The sequence below is a fragment of the Scylla paramamosain genome, chromosome 2 (assembly GCF_035594125.1).
Source record: "Scylla paramamosain isolate STU-SP2022 chromosome 2, ASM3559412v1, whole genome shotgun sequence".
NCBI lineage: Eukaryota > Metazoa > Arthropoda > Malacostraca > Decapoda > Portunidae > Scylla > Scylla paramamosain.
The window spans coordinates 2,307,014-2,327,500 of NC_087152.1; the positions used below are offsets into that span (position 1 = coordinate 2,307,014).

At 45.3% G+C, this 20,487-nt stretch overlaps 1 long non-coding RNA gene across 1 annotated transcript in view; it reads left to right on the plus strand.

The window, feature by feature from the left end:
- The window catches only part of LOC135108374 (uncharacterized), a 148,858-nt gene that overhangs the window by 65,647 nt on the left and 62,724 nt on the right, over positions 1-20,487 (plus strand). The window contains exon 2 of the long non-coding RNA XR_010272232.1: positions 13,686-14,138. This is a non-coding gene — a long non-coding RNA (uncharacterized LOC135108374). The remainder of the gene's footprint in view (positions 1-13,685; positions 14,139-20,487) is intronic.

Genomic DNA, 20,487 nt, shown 5'->3' on the forward strand with positions numbered 1-20,487 from the left:
CCTATTGCTTGCTCCCCAACCATCAGTCCTCCTCAGCCCCTCCCTCCCTCCTTCCCTCCCTCAGTTATTCATGTTCTATCTATATGTTTACCTATCTCCTGTCTTATTCTGTCTGTTTCTACCTTTCTATCACCTGGCTAATACCTTTTCCTACACTTATTTCTATTTTATTTTTCTGCTGTATATCATCTCAGTTTCTTCCCTTTTATCCACTACCTACGATCTTTACCTGTCTTTTTCTATCCTTCCTTTTTGCACCCGCCTTTCCATTCCTTACTTTTCCCTTCCTAACTCGCTTTTCTCAGCCGCGTCCAGTATTTGGTGTCATATATGTATTTTGTATCAAGTCTTTTATTATGAGTCAAGTTTTTCATTGTGTTCCATTGTAGCAGTTTCTTATCTTTTATCTCTTTTATCTGTTTATTTATTTATTTTTTTTCCTCGTAGCTTTGCTGTTCTTGTTCATATTCCTTTTTCTTCGTTCAGTAAAAATACCAATTCATCTGTTACACTTTCCATACGTTTCTCTCTTCCTGGCCTTTGTTTCTCCATCATATCAGTTCCATGTCTCTCTCTCTCTCTCTCTCTCTCTCTCTCTCTCTCTCTCTCTCTCTCTCTCTCTCTCTCTCTCTCTCTCTCTCTCTCTCTCTCTCTCTCTCTCTCTCTCTCTCTCTCTCTCTCTCTCTCTCTCTCTCTCTCTCTCACACACACACACACACACACACACACACACACACACACACACACACACACACACACACACACACACACACACACACACACACACACACACACACACACACACACACACACACACACACACACACACACACACACACACACGTGGCGAACGAATCATCCAGAAAGATAAAAGCTGCTGAATAAACAAGGAGGGCTTTTTACTTCGCTCAGGTTCTGTCTCGTATTTCTTAATCACCGAGGGAACACATCAGCGGCGCATCACAAATATATTATTGTGATTCAAGTTTTCATAAAATTGACTCGCATCCTTGCTTTAATCCGGGAGTTTGTTCACAGTTCAAATGCATCGTAATTTCTTTTGCATATGCTGGGGCTGGTGCCTGGACCCTCTACACTCATGGAAGGAGGGTGTGAATAACGTATATTGTATCATATGTATAAATATCGAAGACCCGCCGCGCTGAGCAGACCCGTTCACTCTTGCGGCTCAATTAAATGAAGTCGTTTGCTTTCCCGGACTAATCTCCGGCACCAATGGAAGAGGATATTGAGAGCCATCTTGCCGGCTCCTGTGTACTGACTTGAAGCTACGAGGAGTTTTATGGGCTTTGCTTAAGCTCTGGATAAACTCCTCAGGTCTGGACAGGGACAGAGGCATTGGCGTGAAGGGGGGAGGGGAGCGTGGGGCAGAGAGGGACTCGTCTCATCAGAGCAGCACTGAGAAGTGGGGAAAGAACAAAGCTGATACATGGGCGTAAAATAACCAAAAAGAGAGAGAGAAAAAAAAAAGTGAGGGCTCCTGAATTCATTTAAAAGCTTGTGTTAGTAATTCATGGTGTCTTTCAGATGTGTGTGTGTGTGTGTGTGTGTGTTGTGTGTGTGTGTGTGTGTGTGTGTGTGTGTGCTTGCGAAAGTGTCACACGGATATGGATTATTCCACCTTGCAGATTAATAGCGGTAGTTAGAAAGGCTTGCCCTCCACTGGCTGGGTGACTCACTCTGCTCTTACCTTCATTCTCTCTCGCTCGCCTGGACTTGGGTGAGCAGGACGTGGCCAAAGTTTTAATTATAATATACAGCCTGTGTGGCTGTGTGTGTGTGTGTGTGTGTGTGTGTGTGTGTGTGTGTGTGTGTGTGTGTGTGTGTGTGTGTGTGTGTGTGTGTGTGTGTGTGTGTGTGTGTGAGCTCGCGTTTCTCTCCTTCTCTCTCCAGCACTTTTTTCCTCTCTGCTGCGACGAGAAAGTTTCCTGACCATCCTGATTAAATATCTTGTAAGGTGGTGAGAGGGAGGCCAGCATTCCTCCCACGCCACACCTCTTCTTCCTCGTTTCCTTCCTTCTTTCCTTCTTCCTTCCTTCCTTCCTTCCTTCCTTCCTTCCTTCCTTCCTTCCTTCCTTCCTTCCTTCCTTCCTCCCTCCCTTCCTTCCTTCCGTCCCTCCTTCCTCCCTACCTTCTCTTCATGCACTCCTCCCTGGTCCCTCTTAATCCACCGCCCATTCCCATTCACTGTACCATCGCACCCTTTCATCATCCACCACATTCATGCTCACCATCACCTGTCTGCTCCACCTCCTCCCTCGCTGACATCAAGTCCTCCTCCTCCTCCACATTTCTTTACCTCCAGTCCTGTCCGCACTCGTTAGTTTTGCGTCACTCCTCTTCAGCTCCACGCCCAGTCCTACCCACGCATCCATTCCTGCAGCTTTCTCCCCTCCTCCCCCATCCCCACCCAGAAAGCCTACCACAGCAACGCAACCTGATATGCATCCGCTGTTTTGTTACTGAAGTTCATAGCTGATTATCTGGATTTTTTTCCTCGCGTATTTTGTAATGATATGATAGGGAATAATTGGAGTCTTGCAGTTTGAATAATGATAGGAACGTGAGTATAATTTAGAGTTGAGGGTGTCAGACGCATTAGTACAATAGGAAACAAAGGTAGTATAGATGAATACCAGGATATATTTACTCCATATATTGAGTTCAGAAGCTCTCACTAAATAATATACTGTTTTAGTACAAAGGAATTACAAGTGAACGTGACTGGCAGATCAAAAATGTGTCCGACGCCTGCTGTGCATTATCAGATTGAACCAAACAAGTAACTTATCGGCATTAACTCTCAAGTGACAGTGACGCCGCCTTAATGTTGCGGGACATGCGAGAAGAACATTATTAGAGGACCAGGAGTGTGTGTGTGTGTTTGTGTGTTTGGTGGTGTGAGTGTGTGAGTGAGTACAACTAGGCCAGTCTACTGATAAAGAAGATCGATATAGGATGTGGTGCATAGAAAGGAGTGTAACTTTGAGGAGTGAGGCGAATGACAAGTCCAGCGTAGAGAGTAATGTGACATATTGCGAAAGTATGTGGATGGAACAAGATGAAAGGCCGGCGGTGCGGTGAGCCAGACAGTAGCGCTGTAGAGGAGGAGGTGGTGACGGTGGTGGTGAGGAGGAGACCTGTAATGGAAGCAACGCCATTCCTGGAAGCACTTAGTGGATGGTTCATGGAAAATGATGGGTGGAATAATTTTGGCAAAAAGAAAGTTGGGACGACGAGTGAGCAAAAATATATATATAAAGAGAAACATCCCCTAAATAAAAATTCACCAACTTTTTTTTTAAGATGATATGGACCGAAAATTGTGTAGTTTAGTAACTCGGTGGGCACTCACTTGTTCCGGATTTCAGGAGATGTGAGCGAAATAGTTTGCAATGTAGTGGATGTGAGCGGACAGCCTTGACGCGTGCTTAATGAACGGCAAGCGTGGGTTCACGGTATTGGGAGTATTTCCTTTCATTCCTGCGTCTCGCCATGTGTATTGACAGATCGCCGACTTTTGTTTTGAAGGACGTCATTAAACATATCAAGGAGACTGTTATTTTTTTTTTCGTTCTATTTTGAAGTTATCCCAGGTACAGGATATATACTTCGAGTCTGAAAGGCTAAAGATGGATAAAGGCGATGGATGATTCTGGTGCAGAGAAGAGTCAGTCATGATACAGTAAGGCGAGGCAGAGAGAGGGACTGCAACCTGTCCACTCAAGTAGGTCAGGACACTGCAACGCGGCTCAGACATGTTTCTTTTATGTAGGCGATGTGAGAGGCAGAGGTGGCGGTGCGGTTCACTGCCTCCCAGGAATGTTGTGTACGCGTTTCATTGATTTTGTCACGTTAATGTATCAAGAATGTCCCGCACCTGTGTACGTGCAACGCTGTTCTGTGTACCTTATTCACTTAAGTCCTGTCACTCTTCATTTGTGATACGCGCCGCGGAGGGTCGCGTTTCGTGTTCCACGTGGAGTGTCGCACGGCGTCCAGTGGCCCCACTGACCGCTAGAAATAATGATTTTCCGACATTTAACATGTTCCAGCAGCTAATTGACATTAACATGGCTCCATGTAAGAGCTGGTGTGGGATGGGGGATTAGAGTTATTACTAGAGCACTGAGGAGGGATGAGAGGGAGGAGATGGGAGGAACAACGGGTAAGATAAGGGCTGGGGGAGAGAGGCAGGAGGGGAAGAACCGTTGCAGAGACAATAGACAGCCAGAGGCAGGTATACCGCACCACCACGCTGGCCGGGACACCACGCCAGCCACCGACCACTCACTACTACTGCGTTTATTCCTTTTTTTTTTTTTTCTGGACACTTATGACTCACCATGTTAGCCGTATAGTGCATGATTCAAGTACCATTAAACAAAGTGTTGATTTCTGGCAGCGCTCCAGAGAGAGGGAACAGAGTGGGGTGGAGTGAGGGCAGTGGGTGGTTGAGGGGGGGGAGGGGTCGTGTACTTCCCTCATCAGCGTCACCCCCTCAGTCACCCCCTTTTTTGCTGGGACCTTTTAATTCGCGTCAGACACGCAACTCATGTCCCGCTGATGATTCGGATGATATATAGCTGGCAACACGATCCTCACTGTTTAAAAAGTGTGTGTGTGTTTGTGTGTTATCATGGACTATCATGCTCCTTTATCACTAATATCATCGCCTCGCCACATTATATTTTGAGCGTCTTAATCACACGCTGGGAAATGTTAAGATCCCCAGCACACCCGGAGCACCCCGGCTAGCCGCTCCTCCTCAGCTAACCCCCAGTCCGGGTTATCGCTCCTAAGTAGAACCTCCAGGTCACGAGATAGCTGGCTTCGGTATTTGGGTTTCCAGGACTTAAAGAACATCTGCTGAAATTTCATCGCAATATTTCGTCTTAACTGGGAGTAAAATGATGATGATGACTTTGTACTGTTAGATTCCATTGCATACAAATATTGGCAGGTGATATTTGATAGGCTGAGGTGTGTGTGTGTGTGTGTGTGTGTGTGTGTGTGTGTGTGTGTGTGTGTGTGTGTGTGTGTGTGTGTGTGTGCACGTGCGCGTGCATGTGTGCGCGCGCGCGTGCGCGCGGGTACACAGTATTGTGACCTTCGCAGAGTACTCGTATTCTCTCCTTAATTGATTAGACTTGTTCGCGCGCGCGCGCACACACACACACACACACACACACACACACACACACACACACACACACACACACAGTAATTTACGGTGTCTGACGTAAATCTCATGATGGTGACAGCCAGTGATGTGTGTGTGTGTGTGTGTGTGTGTGTGTGTGTACATGCGGCTGGAGGTAATACCGATTGATATACACACTCTGCCATCCCTCACGGCTGGACACAATCTGTTCCAAGTATATACCTCTTCCCCGTGAACCCCGGTCATATTTTCCCAGTCCATTGTATGCAATACTTGCGAAACAGCCGGAAAGATTTTCTACCATTTCAAAATCCCTTTGTTTGAACGCATTCGATTATAATAAGTTTTCTGTCTCATTCCTTATGAAAAGTAAGAAGCTCGTTGTAGTGGTCATCAGCTTTACCCTGATGATTTTGCTCAATGATAATAATGTTCATGATGATGGTGACATTAGTAGAAGTAATGATAACGGTAATATATGTAGGTAATAACTTGGGAGTGCTTAGCTGTATCACCGCGAAGAATAATAAACAGCATAGTCACCAGGCGGGCGTCATAAGGTGTGGCGGGGACGGGGACAGGTGGGAGGGGTGCGGCGGAGCGGAGGGTGGGTGGGGTGGGGGGCAAAGTCTGCTGCAGCATTACGGGTGGCGGGCCGCGGGACTGTGTCTACAAAGGAGGTGCAAAAGTTGTGAAGGCAGGGCGGGATATTGTTGTGTAAATTGGTGTGTAAATTACACGCTATTCTGCAAGTTGGGTTTGCTGAGGATGTCATCGCCCGAGCAGGTGGCCGGGGGGGAAAAAAAGGGGAAAGAAAGGTAAGGGACGGAGGAGGAGCAGCACCGGCAGGAGGAGGAGGAAGCATAGGAGGTTTGCTTTGCGTGCTCCTAATGAGATCCAGAGAGTTTTGCTTCCTTTCACATCGACCTGGCGTCTTGTGATGCCTCGTGTTTTCCCAGCCTGCTGCTGCTGCCGCCGCTCCTCTCCCTGGCTCCCTACTCCATCCCTTCCCTCCTGCTCCTCCTTTCTTTGCTACACCACCTTCGTTTTCTGTTATATATCTTTTTCTTTAGCCACACATTCTTTTTAACTGTCTTGAATTGTCTTTTGCGAAATTTATGTTTACGCTGTTTCACACTTTCACATTTTTTTTCTCTCTCTCTCTTTGTCTCTAGTGTGCGTTCCGTTCTTTCGTTCTACATTTGTTCTGTTTTTCTCTGACTGTCCTTTATTGTAGTATTTTTATATACTTTAAAGCGCTCACACACACACACACACACACACACACACACACACACACACACACACACACACACACACACACACACACACACACACACACACACACACACACACACACACAGCCTGTTTATTTTTCTTCGATGTTCTGCGCATGTTTGAGCACAAAACCCCGTCTTGCACCTTCTCTTCTGAGCACTTGTAGTAAATTGTCCTTGTGTGTGTGTGTGTGTGTGTGTGTGTGTGTGTGTGAGTGCATTGCCTCAGTCCGCAGTTTTGTTTTAGTAATTCCTCGCACATTTTAATCACTCGATGTAGCCTTCTGTTTTGCGTCCCCCGCCTCTGTGTACTGCTTGCTGCGTTCCAGGAAAGGGCAAAATGTGTCCTGTATTGCTCGGTCACTGCCTTTTGTCTGTAATCAAGGCCAGCAGAGCGTGCCTACCTGCCTCGTCCCCCACCTTTCCCGACCTCCCATTCTCTCTCTCTCTCCTCTCTCTCTCTCTCTCTCTCTCTCTCTCTCTCTCTCTCTCTCTCTCTCTCTTCTCTCTCTCTCTCTCTCTCTCTCTCTTCGTTCAAATAACACACTAAATATATTATTACATGAGCTATTTGTAGGTGAACTGTTGCCGCCGTATTCGAGGGGGCAGTATTGCAGGACAGGGTGTTACACAGCATTTCTGCAACATTAAAAAAAGATTGTGTAACCATTGTGGAGGACACACGAACAGGAAATAAACACAATTAAAAGACTAGGGGATGGAGAGAGCGGGGGAGAGAGAGAGAGAGAGAGAGAGAGAGAGAGAGAGAGAGAGAGAGAGAGAGAGAGAGAGAGAGAGAGAGAGAGAGAGAGAAAATGTTTGCTCTATTTACTTTCACCTCAGACACAATAAACCAAATGCACTGAATGAAATGACGAGGTGTAATCTGGGAAGATGCAGCGAAACACCAGACACTAACCAGACAGACGGGCAAACAGACAGACAGGCACACGTGTACACAAGCATAAGCGTTCAGGTAAGGAGGCACATACATACATACACTTATTTACGTACATACACACATACATAAATATACACATGCATTTATACATACAAAGACAGGCAGGCGTGCAAGCAGGCAGACAAACATGTGTGGAGACAGGAGAAGTCAGGTGTATGAAGCTTTACTTACCAGAGAGAGAGAGAGAGAGAGAGAGAGAGAGAGAGAGAGAGAGAGAGGGAGAGAGAGAGAGAGGGGTAGTGATGATAGCGAGGAAGTTGGGTAATGGCAAGGATATTGTAGCGCTTGAGATGAAATATTTCTCTCTCTCTCTCTCTCTCTCTCTCTCTCTCTCTCTCTCTCTCTCTCTCTCTCTCTCTCTCTCTCTCTCTCTCTCTCTCTCTCTCTCTCTCTCTCTCTCTCTCTCTCCTTCCTTCATCTTGGGCTTAGCGTTGATGAGTAAGTGAAAACTCTTAATGGTTCGCACGATTTATGATTTATTTTAATTTAAAGTTTCTTTGGTCGGAATTTATATTTTCCTTTTTTTTTATGATTCAATTCAACAATTTCTTTTCTCTCGTTCCTCCATTTCCACCCTTTTCTCTCTATATATATTTACATTTCTTTTTCGTTGCAGATATATTTTCCCTTCCTGTTTTTTTTTTTTCTATGCTTTTTTTTTTTCATAATATATGTATTCAGGATTTTAATTTCCTTTCCCTCATTCCCTCCCCTCATTCCCTCATTCCCGCCTCCCCTACAGCACACTACAAACATATTTCCTCCTATTTCTCGTATTCCCCGCGGCATGGACTGAATTTCCCTCCTCGCCTGTGCCTCATTTCGCTAATACCGCTAATTAATATATGTAAACAAAAAAAATAATAATAATTAAGCTCCTCCGTCTACCTGCTTATTTTGCTTGCCATCAGACGCGATTCTACCATTGATATCATAATAATAATAATAATAATAATAATAATAATAATAATAATAATAATAATATATAATAATAATAATAATTCTAGTTTTTTGGGGACCCGAATTTTACTGCCATGTGTCCTTCCCTCTCACTAAATTATTGACTATTCTCTCTCTCTCTCTCTCTCCTCTCTCTCTCTTCTCTCTCTCTCTCTCTCTCTCTCTCTCTCTCTCTCTCTCTCTCTCTCTCTCTCTCTCTCTCTCTCTCTCTCTCTCTCCTCTCTCTCCTCCTCTCTCTCTCCTCTCTCTCTCTCTCTCTCTCTCTCTTTTTCTAGAGGGGCGAGGATAATGCTGCATGTGGTTCGGTCCTACACGGTTCCTGTTAGTTCAGATCCGGTTCTAATTTTCCTGGTGAGAGAACTCGGGACGTAATGTGGCCTCCTGTTCTTGACGGAGCGCTTGATTTTTTTGTTAGAGGGGGAAAGGGGGAAGGGGGGGGCAGGTTTTGAGATGGGGATAGATTTCGGGTGTTTCTGTTGTAGGGGTGTTTCGTGTAATGGGAAAAAGGGAAGGGGTGTGTATGGGGAGGTAGGAGTGGAAGGTTGGGTTATTTAATTCTTATGCAGAGTAGTCGTGGCTTATTTGTGTGTGTGTGTGTGTGTGTGTGTGTGTAGTCGTGGTCGTGCGGTAGAACTTGTTGTTGTTGTTTTTAAAGTCGTAATGAACGATAGTGTATGAAAAAAAAAATAATACATGGAATCAAAAAAGGAATCAGGATATTCGCTCGTGTGACGTGAAAGTAGTTTTTAAAAAGCTGGTATCACAATAAACTGAGCGCGTTGTGTACTGCAGCGCTTCATCAAAATAACCCTATGGCAGCTTGATATTGTTACTTTAAGGTGAGAATATTAAGGTGAAAAAATTATACACGGCGGCAGGTTGCGAACAATTGAGTTAGGATCCCATTAACTCATCTATTTAATTACAAGACCTCACCATCCATAAACAACATAGAAACATGACAACTATTCCCAGCAGGAGTTTTATTATTGCTACAGTGTAAAACATCATTAAGATATATCGTAGTAATATGGTAATAGCGCCCTTAATGACCTGAGAATATATATACCTCACCTAAACAGAGCAGGACCCACACTTTTTATCCCTCCCAGCAACTGAGCCTCAAAAAAACTAACAAACTAATAAACTGGAATTTGCGAGAAGCAGACCAGTTGGGGAAGAGGGGGAGTGAGGAATTGAGAGTCAGGAGGTAGAGTGGGCATGGAGTGAAAGGGAATGCTGGAGAGGAGATGGGGCAGGGTGAGGGAGAAGGGATGGGAAGGGGAGGGAGGAGGAAGGATGAAGCGTCGCCAGTACGGTCAGGTATTGGAGATTGTATTACTGAACTGATTAATCTAATCAAACAGTGGACCACAGACACAAACACCGCAGTTACTGATGCACACACACACACACACACACTCACACACACACACACAGAGGCTTCCCACTATGTATGTGTGTGTGGTGAGCGAGGGAGGGCCAGGAAGGAGGAGGCAGCGAGGGGAAGGCGGGACAGTGGTAGGCAGTAAAGTAGTCACACCCGAGCGGACCAGAATCGCCACTTGTCTTCCCGCGGCAACTTCTTCCATATTGGTTTCCTGTGACGGCTGGTTGGAGTTTTTATTTTTTTTACCTCTTCTTTTTTGTCCTCCGTGTGTGTGTGTGTGTGTGTGTGTGTGTGTGTTGGTAGGTAGTGTGCCTGCCTCTTTAACATACACATTATTCGCAGTGTCGTGACCTTATTAAACACCTCACGCCGCTGTAGTTATGCTGTAGAAAAATGCCCTTTGACATTTCTTCACATGCAGTAAAATAAAAATATTCAGCGCAACATTTACGTTTTACCGTCACGAATACCGACAATAATACGATTTCTCTACGCAGGCCGTGGTAAAAACTTCAAATACGCTTTGTGAAAAAAAAAAAAAATGTATATATATGTGAATATGACAGCAAACTTGCAAATAAAAAGGTCGACTAGAATATATTTTCATCTCTTTGGTGGTCCATTCTCCCTATTCTTTTCTCAAGGGTGTGTGCGTCTCTCTCCGCGGGCATTGATAGGGCGGGGCGGGGCTGGGGTGATGGCAGTCGTGATGGTGGTGGTGGTGATGGTAGACAGTGGTATAATTTTTAGTTTTGTGGTTTATCTGTTTGGTGCTGATGTTTATTGTGGTGCCTGTGGTGTTTTGACATAGTGGCGCTCGTGATGGCGTTGTGGCATTGGTATATTTACATGTGTTAATGGATGCGGCATGTAGTAGAGTGGTGATGCGTGTGATGGTGCGTATGGTAATGAGGGAAGTGGTGGTGGTGGTGGTGGTGGTGGTGAGTGTCACAGTGTGATATATATTATAGCGCTGATATGTGTGGTGGTGTGGCGGTGTATATGGTGATGAGGATAGTGGTGGCAGGGCTGGTGGTGGTGGTGGTGGTGGTGTGTAGCCATAGCCGCCACCTGGACGCTATGTAGATTGGGCGTTACTGTGGCTTGTCCAGGAGAGAGGCGGGCTGGAGGCTGCAAATTGGCGAGACCGTCCGGGTGCTGGACACGTCCTCACCACACACACACACACACACACACACACACACAGAGGAGAGAGAGAGAGAGAGAGAGAGAGAGAGAGAGAGAGAGAGAGAGAGAGAGAGAGAGAGAGAGAGAGAGAGAGAGAGAGAGAGAGAATGTTATCTGGAGCAAAAAACTTCCCACTCTTCATCACATAGCCAGAACAATACAAGTACGGATATTCTCTCTTATAATGACTGTACCGCCGTTTTTTTTTTTTTTTTTGTTATATATATATATACTCTGAATTCAGTATTTAATATGATTCTTATCGTAAATGATTCTTCACAAGGGTTTTCCTCGTTTCATACGCCAACATTACCTCTAATATCTTTTGTATTTTCTCCACAAAAAAAAAAAAAAAAAGAAAAACAGATTAACAAATATGCTGTCTCCAGCCTCCCTTCCAGTCTCAAAAACGTTTAGGTAATGACAGAAGTGTATCTATCCATTTTTACTTCCCTTCTGCTGCTATTCCAGTGTTAGTTGTACGCCTGAATATTGTGGCATTAATGTGCTGGGCCTTTAGTAGTGTTGGTACAGGACAGGTTGTGTTACTGTAGGCAGGTACTTTTGTGAAAGGAGGCTTTGTGTTCCCGTATCAAAGGGAGGTGGTGAGTTATTATGTGTGCACAAGGAAGAACCGAGTCGCTGCAACAATAGTACCATCTCCAAAGAAAGTCCAGTTCGGTACACCTGTTAGACTTCAGGGAGATGGCGGGATGTGTGGGCTGCTGAGGGTAAAGCCGTGCTGTTGAGAGAGAGAGAGAGAGAGAGAGAGAGAGAGAGAGAGAGAGAGAGAGAGAGAGAGAGAGAGAGAGAGAGAGAGAGAGAGAGAGATCAAGTATGTAGACGTTTGATATTTTGTTTTCTCGCTCTCACTCTCATTTCATTCCCGGCAAGGATTCTAGACTATCATCTCACACTCCTTGCTTACATTAGCTGCCTCGATTCATCACACCACCAAGTTCATTATTTCTCATTCATCAAAACATTGTGTTGTGTACAAAGCATCCCGTCATTATTATCATTTACCACATCAGAGAGAGAGAGAGAGAGAGAGAGAGAGAGAGAGAGAGAGAGAGAGAGAGAGAGAGAGAGAGAGAGAGAGGGAGGGAGGGAGACGAAACAAAAGAGGCAGGAGGCGCACGTAGAGGGCAGCACTGTGGCTTGAAGGACCCCCAGGAGAGTGGCCAGCCAGCCGTGTGTGTAATTGCAATACAATGTTCTCGCAGTCAGCCTCGTAAATCACATGGCCAGGAAATATATTTGGTAACATGTATGGATGGTTGTCTTACAGCCTGGGAGGAAGAGAGGGTAGGAAGGAAGAGGCACCTTTGAAGAAGATACAGCATAGTAGAATGATGAAGAGGAGGAGTGAGAGAGAGAGAGAGGGGGAGAAAGGAAAGGAAGAAAAAGTAGGGGATAAAAAGAGGTGGAGTTTCAAGAGAGGTTGAGGAAAAAGAAGTACAGCACCAGAAAGAAGGGGAGGAGAAGGAGAGGATAGAGAGGAAGAGGGAAGAGAAGGAAGGTGGGATAAAGGAGAGGAGAAAGAATGGACTGGAGGAAAAGGAGGAAAAGACGAGAGAGAGAGAGAGAGAGAGAGAGAGAGAGAGAGAGAGAGAGAGAGAGAGAGAGAGAGAGAGAGAGAGAGAGAGAGAGAGAGAGAGAGAGAGAGAGAGAGAGAGAGAGAGAGAGAGAGAGAGAGACGTAAACCCTCTAAGGAAGAAAGATTCGAAGTAGCAGATGGGGGAATGGAGTAATCTTGCCGAGGAGTGAAGATTTAGTAGGATAAAAAGGGGCAAGAAAAAGGAAACAGTACACAGTGAAAAGATAAGAAAGTGGGGGGATGGACACCGGACACGGGAGGAAAAATTCGTTTCTTGTGGCAGCCCCGAGGGAGGGAGCGAAGGAGGGTGAAGACAGTGGGGACGGATGTGCGGTACTGATTGCTAGATACCGGCGGTGAGAGACGGCACAGGAAGAGGAGAAGGAGGAGAAAGAGGAGGAGGAAGAAGACGAGTAGCAGTAAAGGAGGTAGCAAGGAAGAAATACTAGAAGAGAAAGGATAATAATGAGATCCCTTCAATATTCTGTGTATCGTCTTGATTCATTCCACCGTCCTGTCTTTCCTAGTGTACACCATCACAGGCTTTATGTGTACCTACGTATGTGTAAGGTTAAGGTGACTGTGTATTGTTTTCGTCCCTGTGTGTGTGTGTGCGTGTGTGTCAGTGTGTGTCGTTGGGGTCCTTTGGGTGAAGGTGGGTGGGTAGTAAGTGTGGAATGTTGGGCGGTGCGTGCCTTGATAGGGGACGCTGCGGTGGTGTGGTGGTTAAGGACGAGTGAGGCGGGGGGCGGTAGTAGGTGGGAAGGAAGGGGGAGGTTGTTGGCCGTGTTTACCCATCGGCGGCGTGACTCCGGGCGTGAGGCAGCCGTGAGGAATGGGTTGATTTAGAGGGTTTGGGGAGCACTGGCGTGGAGAGAGAAAGAGAGAGAGAGAGAGAGAGAGAGAGAGAGAGAGAGAGAGAGAGAGAGAGAGAGAGAGAGAGAGAGAGAGAGAGAGAGTTACATATTACACAACTGAAAGATTTTTAATTAAGTGACCATTTTTCACCGGCGTCAGTATATTGTTTTGATATATGCCTGTCGTATTTATGCGTCAAATACTCTCGTTTTTCGTGTTATTGTGTAAATAGCCATCAAGTAATTTATGTATACATTTCTTTACAGTGTGAATAAGTGTTGTGAAAAATCCAATGCCGTAAAAAAGTTGGAAAAAAAAAAACTTAGTGAATGGAAAATAATATAATAGAAAGAAAAAAAGAACTAGTGAAATAAATGTGTCGTGGTTGGTGAAGGTATCACAGTATAGTGGTGAAGGCGTCACTGCGCGTCCCCCTGTGTCATGACGCCCGAGGATCGGCCGGCCAGATGACGTGAGGCGCCCCTAGGCGGTAACCCCAGGCTGCCAAGACCCCCGGCCGCCGCGGGGGAGTGTCTGCATCACAGTAAGGTTGCATGTTTGAAAGGTTGGTAGTTAACCGTGTCTGTGGTCTTCCCCCCCTACAGCAGGGAGCAGGATGCGGCCCGGAGCGCCTTGTGCTGGCTCCGTCCCGGCCCCCCCGCTGCTGACACCCTTCCTCCTGCTCCTGCTGGCTGCCGTTTGCACCGCCGTCAGCGCAAGTAAGTACTTTGTCTTGTTGGGGTGTTGCTTTGGGTCTCGTTGGTACACTGTCGACCGTTGGCTATTGAGATCGGTGATGTGTGTGTCATTGTTTGGGGAGCCACTGTATCGTGTGCAAAGGACCTCGCAGGGTGACCGTTGAGGAAGGCACTAAACCGTAACGGTGTGTGAGTCAGTGCCATGTGAAGCGCGGGCTGCACAAACAGGCAACGTCCTGCTCTTGCTGCTGTGCATGGTGTCAGACAGGGAGGTTCGAGGAAAGACGAATCGTAATCATTCATTAAGCTGCCAACCCTTTGTTTACTTGGTGCGTCACAAGAGGGAGAGAGTTAATGACGGGAACGTCGGGGAAGTGACCTTCATTAAGCGCGAGGGAAGACCGAGAAACTCATTGACAGAGGCGCCAGCTCTCCTATTTCTTCATCACGGAGTTCATGAAGGAGTTTGCATGGCACTCCCAGGTGAGGTACGGGAAGGGAGGCGCGCACAGTGGCGCAGCGGGGAGTAAATAATGCACGGATGAATTGTTGGCGACATGATCATTCAACGCTACCTCTTTTTTTACCATTATGAGTTATTGCGTGTTTTATTATTATTAAATGTAACGAACACACGCGCACGCACACACACACACACACACACACACACACACACACACACACACACACACACACACACACACACACACACACACACACACACACACACACACACACACACACACACACACAGGGGAATGCAAAATGACGCAGTGAAAAAAGAGAAAACTATCCTAGTCTTAAATTATAACTTGAGACCAGTGACCTTTTCGGTGGTGGTGGTGATGTGTGGAAGCAAGTGGATGGCTGGGCTGCCCGGAGAGAGTGCTGCCTTATGGGGGCTGCGGGGACCTGATAAGGCGGCGGGGCGACGGCCTCTCATTGGCGCTGGGGATTGCTGGCAAGAAGAGGGGGGAAAATAAATAAATAAATAAATAAATAAAAAGGGAAATAAAAAAAGATAAATTGCACAGTATATATATATAGACACACAAAAAAAGTGCTGCGAAATATAAATAAGAAAATAACACAGAAATAACATATGGGAACAGAAATAACAGTAAAAATGGTAAATTGTACACCTAACTTATCACCCTCTCACATGATAAATACAAAACACCGTAAAAAAAAAAAAAAAAAAAAAAAAACAGGAAACAAGGGAAAGGTAACTGCATTAAGGAAAAATGCAGGAGAGAAAGTGTATTGGGTAAGTGGAGTCTGACACTTTATTGAATTTCTGTGGTGGAGGCACCTGAGTGATGATGACGCGGGAAGCACAAGAGTGGTATTAAAGGGAAAATTGAAGACGGTGGGGGATGAGGATGAACGGAAGGAAAGGATAGATTAACGCCACGTAGGAAGTGAATTAAGGAAAGAAATAAGGGATCATCTTCATGGTAGGGAACGAAAATGCGTGGGGAGAGTCGACATTAAAGGGGAAGCTTGTGGAAGTTTCAAATATTCAAGTAATAATGGTAATGTAAGAAGAGACGTAAAAACACATTCTTGGAGGCAGCCAGGTTTCATATAAATAAAGAGTAAGAACAATACAACTTGGAAATCAATATTGAAAGTGGAGAAAGAGACGGCGGGGTGTGAAAGACGCTATCTACATTTATGCATTGATAATGAATAATGAGACTGGCTATTCACTCATGTAACAGTGAAAGAAAATATAGTGCATTATGAAGGAAGCCGAAACACGAAGAAGTGCGAATTTGATAATACAGTTGCGGTGATGAATGATGATAGATGGCTCTCTGTGCAGGAAGAAGGAAAGGCTGACACAATGTAGAACGCAGGTAGAAGGAAATGCTCTCTGCTAAAACATGTGTGAATATAAACAGAGACCTTAAGATGGGAAAAGAAACTAGAATCACAATAATAATGTAAGCAAAATTCTTTGGATCAGCAGCCAGAATAGAACAAGAAATAACGGGCTCAAGCTTGAAAAATTTAGGTTTAAGAGAGAGAGAGGAAGAAATTAGTTCTCAGATAGAGTGGTAGATGAGTGGAACGGACTCAGTAATCATGGTGTTAGTGCTAAGACATTAGGGAACTTTAAGAGAAGACTAGACGGGTTTATGGATGGGGATGATAGGTGGAAACAGGTAGGTATATTTCATACAGGGACTGCCACGTGTATGCCTGGTCGTTTCTTGCAACTTCCCTTATTTCTTATGTTCTTATGTTCTAATAATATAAAAGAAAGAATGTAGTTTGAAAAGGAGATAAGCCGAGATGTGATGGAGAGAATGGCGACGAAGAATGAACACCCAAGAATACCCAGCAGCCCCAAATACCCGCACTGCCAAAAGCTCCTGAGAGAAAACGTTATTCATAAAGAGACACGCCGTTCATTTCGCATTGAATATACACAAAAGCAGTGCCTTAACGCGGAGAGACATGCAGACACTCAGTCGTGGGTGTGAGTTATGACCAGAATTGGGACGACAGCATATGTAAGTACAAGTTTAACAGTGGGGAGGCAAAGGCAGAGAGACTGTGTGTGTGTGTGTGTGTGTGTGTGTGTGTGTGTGTGTGTGTGTGTGTGTGTGTGTGTATGAGTCAAGGCTCCTGTATGTGTGTATGTGTGTGTGTGTCAAGCAGAACAGAGCCTTTGTGGATAGATATAGGAGAATCGTGCATCGGGGTGGAAGGCCTTGTGCGCACCACCACCACCACCATCACCACCAGATGAACAAGTGTCCCTGGGATGTAATATCTGGCCGTGTGCCTCTATCTTGAACATCAGTGGTATTAGGTCTTTTATGTGGTGGTGGTCGCCGTCATTGTTGTGCGGGGTTGGTATGGATCCCGTCCCGTAATCCGGCGGCTAGTTGCTGTGTCTTGGTGCAGTGGAGCCAGCGTTATTGTGTACGTGTTTACTTATGGTGGGCTGGGAGGGGGACGAGAGGGACGAGGAGATGGACAAGGAGGGCTAGAATGAGGAGATGAGGAGACGGATAAGGGAGAGAGGAGGAGGAGGAGTAGGAGGAAAGGGAAAGGAGGACGAGGAGTAGCAAGATAGTCTATCGCTTCAGCGTCTGTATCCGGAGGCAGGTATTCTGGGTGTGATAAATATTCATGTCTTCGTGTGTATGTATGTGTGAACGGATGGATGACGCTTCTCGTGTGTATGTGTGTGTGTGTGTGTTGTGTGATGTGTTGTGTTGTGTTGTGTGTGTGTCGGTGTGTCGGCGTGTGACTGGAAATGTAGTTGAGGGAATAACAAGGAACTGTTTTGTGTTGTAACCATTTTCCATTCTTAATTTGCTGTTGTACTTCGGGAAGATTGATTACCGGGATGGTATAAGGAGGATGTCTGGTGTAGATGGATGGGGAGGCAGCAGTAATTATGAGGCAGCACCAGTAAGTGTGGTGCTCCTGTGAGATGGTTCCAGATGACGCCATATTGCTTGGTAATTGAAACAGTTCATCAGCGCGGGGTATCTGCTTGTACACTTCGCTGCCGTGCTGTATTGTGACACCCGGGAGGCGTAGGGAGGCGGAAGCGAAGGAGGCAGACGAGGAGGAAAGGAAAGTAATCAAGGAAGACTACGAACATCTTTCATTAACTTCATATCCTCCTTTTCTCCTTGTCCTGCCACCACAACATTTTTTTCTCTCCCTCTCTCTCTCTTTTAACCGTACCATTTCTGCCTTTTCTGCCACCATCTACCTCTTATCATCGGCTGAAACATTACATTTCCTCATCACTTATCCAGCGACTGTCTGTTCCTTCCTCATCCTTTCCGCCGCCACCTAAATTAGCTTCAGAGAACTTGATATCACTAAACCACTGAGAGCCACATCCATTAATACTCCTTTTCTTTACAATCTCCATCCACCACCACCATTTCCTCGTCTTCCAACACCACCACCACTACTCGTTCTCTCAACACGCCACACCACCGCCAGTCACCACCTTCAGATTCACTCGTCGCCGTCATCATCACCTTCATCGCTATCATCCCTCTGCATCAAATTAACCCATTCACCTGGTCTGTGTCTGGCTTTCGTACCTGGTCTGTCATTATCGAATAGGAATAAATCGGTATCCTGAACTCATTAAGCCTTCAACGGTGGCACCACAATCCAGGTGATGCAGGCAGGTGGCGGCGGGCAGGTGGCGCACGTCAACGGGGGCGGGGGATTTAACATGTATTTTACGTAAGCAGTGTGTCATCACGGGTGGATAAAGTGTGTTTGGCAGCCTAAAGAACAATACTTCATGACGAAAATAAACTGCTGATTAAAACTGCTTTCCCTGGAAACTGTGTCAGAGGCTGGGGAAGTTGTCAGTACTGAACGTGTAGTGAAGAGCCGATATTGAATTTGTAAAAGCATTTATCGTGCACTGCAATACAGAGCTTGGAAGCCACAGTGCCTGATTATCCCTCGTCTATCTGCCCAAAGGGATAAATGAAGCTGCTCTGTGGATAACGTTGCATCATTACTCCTTTATTTATACTCACATGTGAAAGGGGATTTACATAAGCGCCTAGTGAAGATACCGTGTTCAAAACCACACTCACAAAAAAAGAAAAGAGAAAAACCATCATAGTTAGTCTTCAGTTTTTAGTAAATTTCCTATTGATACCAATTGCACCTAACAATCACTTTGTTTTATACATGGAAATACATACCTAAACACACACACACACACACACACACACACACACACACACATACACACACACACACACACACACGCACAATGTTTTGAATAATTATTTTTGTAACCACATGCATAGCGTGCACTACATTGTGTACCTCGTATTTCGTATGGAATGGGAACATGAAAGCATCACATGTTCGAATTCACTGGTATTCACGTAGTACTTCGCTGATGAGAAATGTACGGTGGGAGAAAAATAATTGAGTTATTCTTAATCTTAGTGTTCCCTAAATGAGCCAGTACTGTGGATGCTGATGGGAGGGGAATGGCCTGAGCTGCGTTTAAGTGGGAAAGGGCATTGGCACGATGTTTGCCTTCTCCCGTACATTTCTTACTTTCGATTAGTTACAGTAGTTTATCATGAACAGTCTACTTTCAGCTAGTTACCTGTTTCATCCCGAGTCGGTACAGATAGTTGTTTAAAGTTAGAAAAACAGGAAAACAAAAGTATTTTGGTAATGTTAAAACAAACGTTTTGCTGACTATTGTACAGACGTGGGGTGGGAATAAAAAAAATACTCTCAGATCAGTGAATAAGAATAAAAATTCGATGCTGATCTCATATAAGTTAGGAAGAGAATAAAACTTATTCTGAATAAAAAAAAAAAGTTTTTACGAACAAAACTGTTGTACGAAAGTTGAACAAAATGGCACTAAAGAATGCTTTGAAATGAAGACAGAAAGAGATTATAAAGCGGCAATTGCATAAAAAAAAAAATTGCAAAGTAATCATTCAGGCAGTAAGGCTGAAACTTTGGCCTTTAAAACAAGAAGTTAATATGAAAAAAACAAGATCATGAGCACAAAATTTAGGAATAAAATCCGGAAAGAAAAACAAGACACAAAAAAAGGGGAAGTGAAACATATATGAAGCTCCGATACATAAAAATAAGAGCTCTAAGCTGCATTAAAACGAGAACCCTACAGAAAACTGTGAACTCGTTAGGGTGTTAATGGAGGGTCGAAACTCCACCGGCGGGTCATAGACCTTAATGGGCTGACGAAAAACTGTGCCATTCCATTGAAGGCTTCATCTCTCCCTCTGTCGCCTCGCCGAGAGAAAGCTGGCGGAACGGGAGACGAAAATGACAGTAGGGAGGCTTGCTGGGGGAAATTGGTCCATTAGCATAAAGTGTCTCAAATTAGACACGCAAGTTTAATTTCCACTATCCTCCTCTTCTTCCTCTCCCTCTTTCTAACTCGCCCCTCCCCTCTCTGTTCTACCGGTATGTGTGTGTGTGGGTTGATGGATGGGTGTGGTGTAGGTGCGTGCTTGTGTCTCAGCATTACTAGTCATTCCAGATCCACTGATCCCCTCAACATTCCCCAGAAGTCACGGTGCTGTGTCAAAATCCGTCACGTTTTGCTTACAGTCCTTTCCATCTCATCTCACCACTTCCTGTGTAGCCTCCCTTCAGTACACCAGTTCCTATCTCTTCTGGGGAGTCAGTCAACAGCTAACGGTAGCTAGACACGCGAATGCAGAGACAGATGAGCAACTAGTAGTTACATAGTGTTTCTTTAAGGCACGGATTTGAATTCAAGTGGAAACCATGTTCGTACTTCCTTGCAGTCCTCACTTGGGTAATGAACACTTTGCAATACTAATGAGGGTGACAGGTAGCAAGC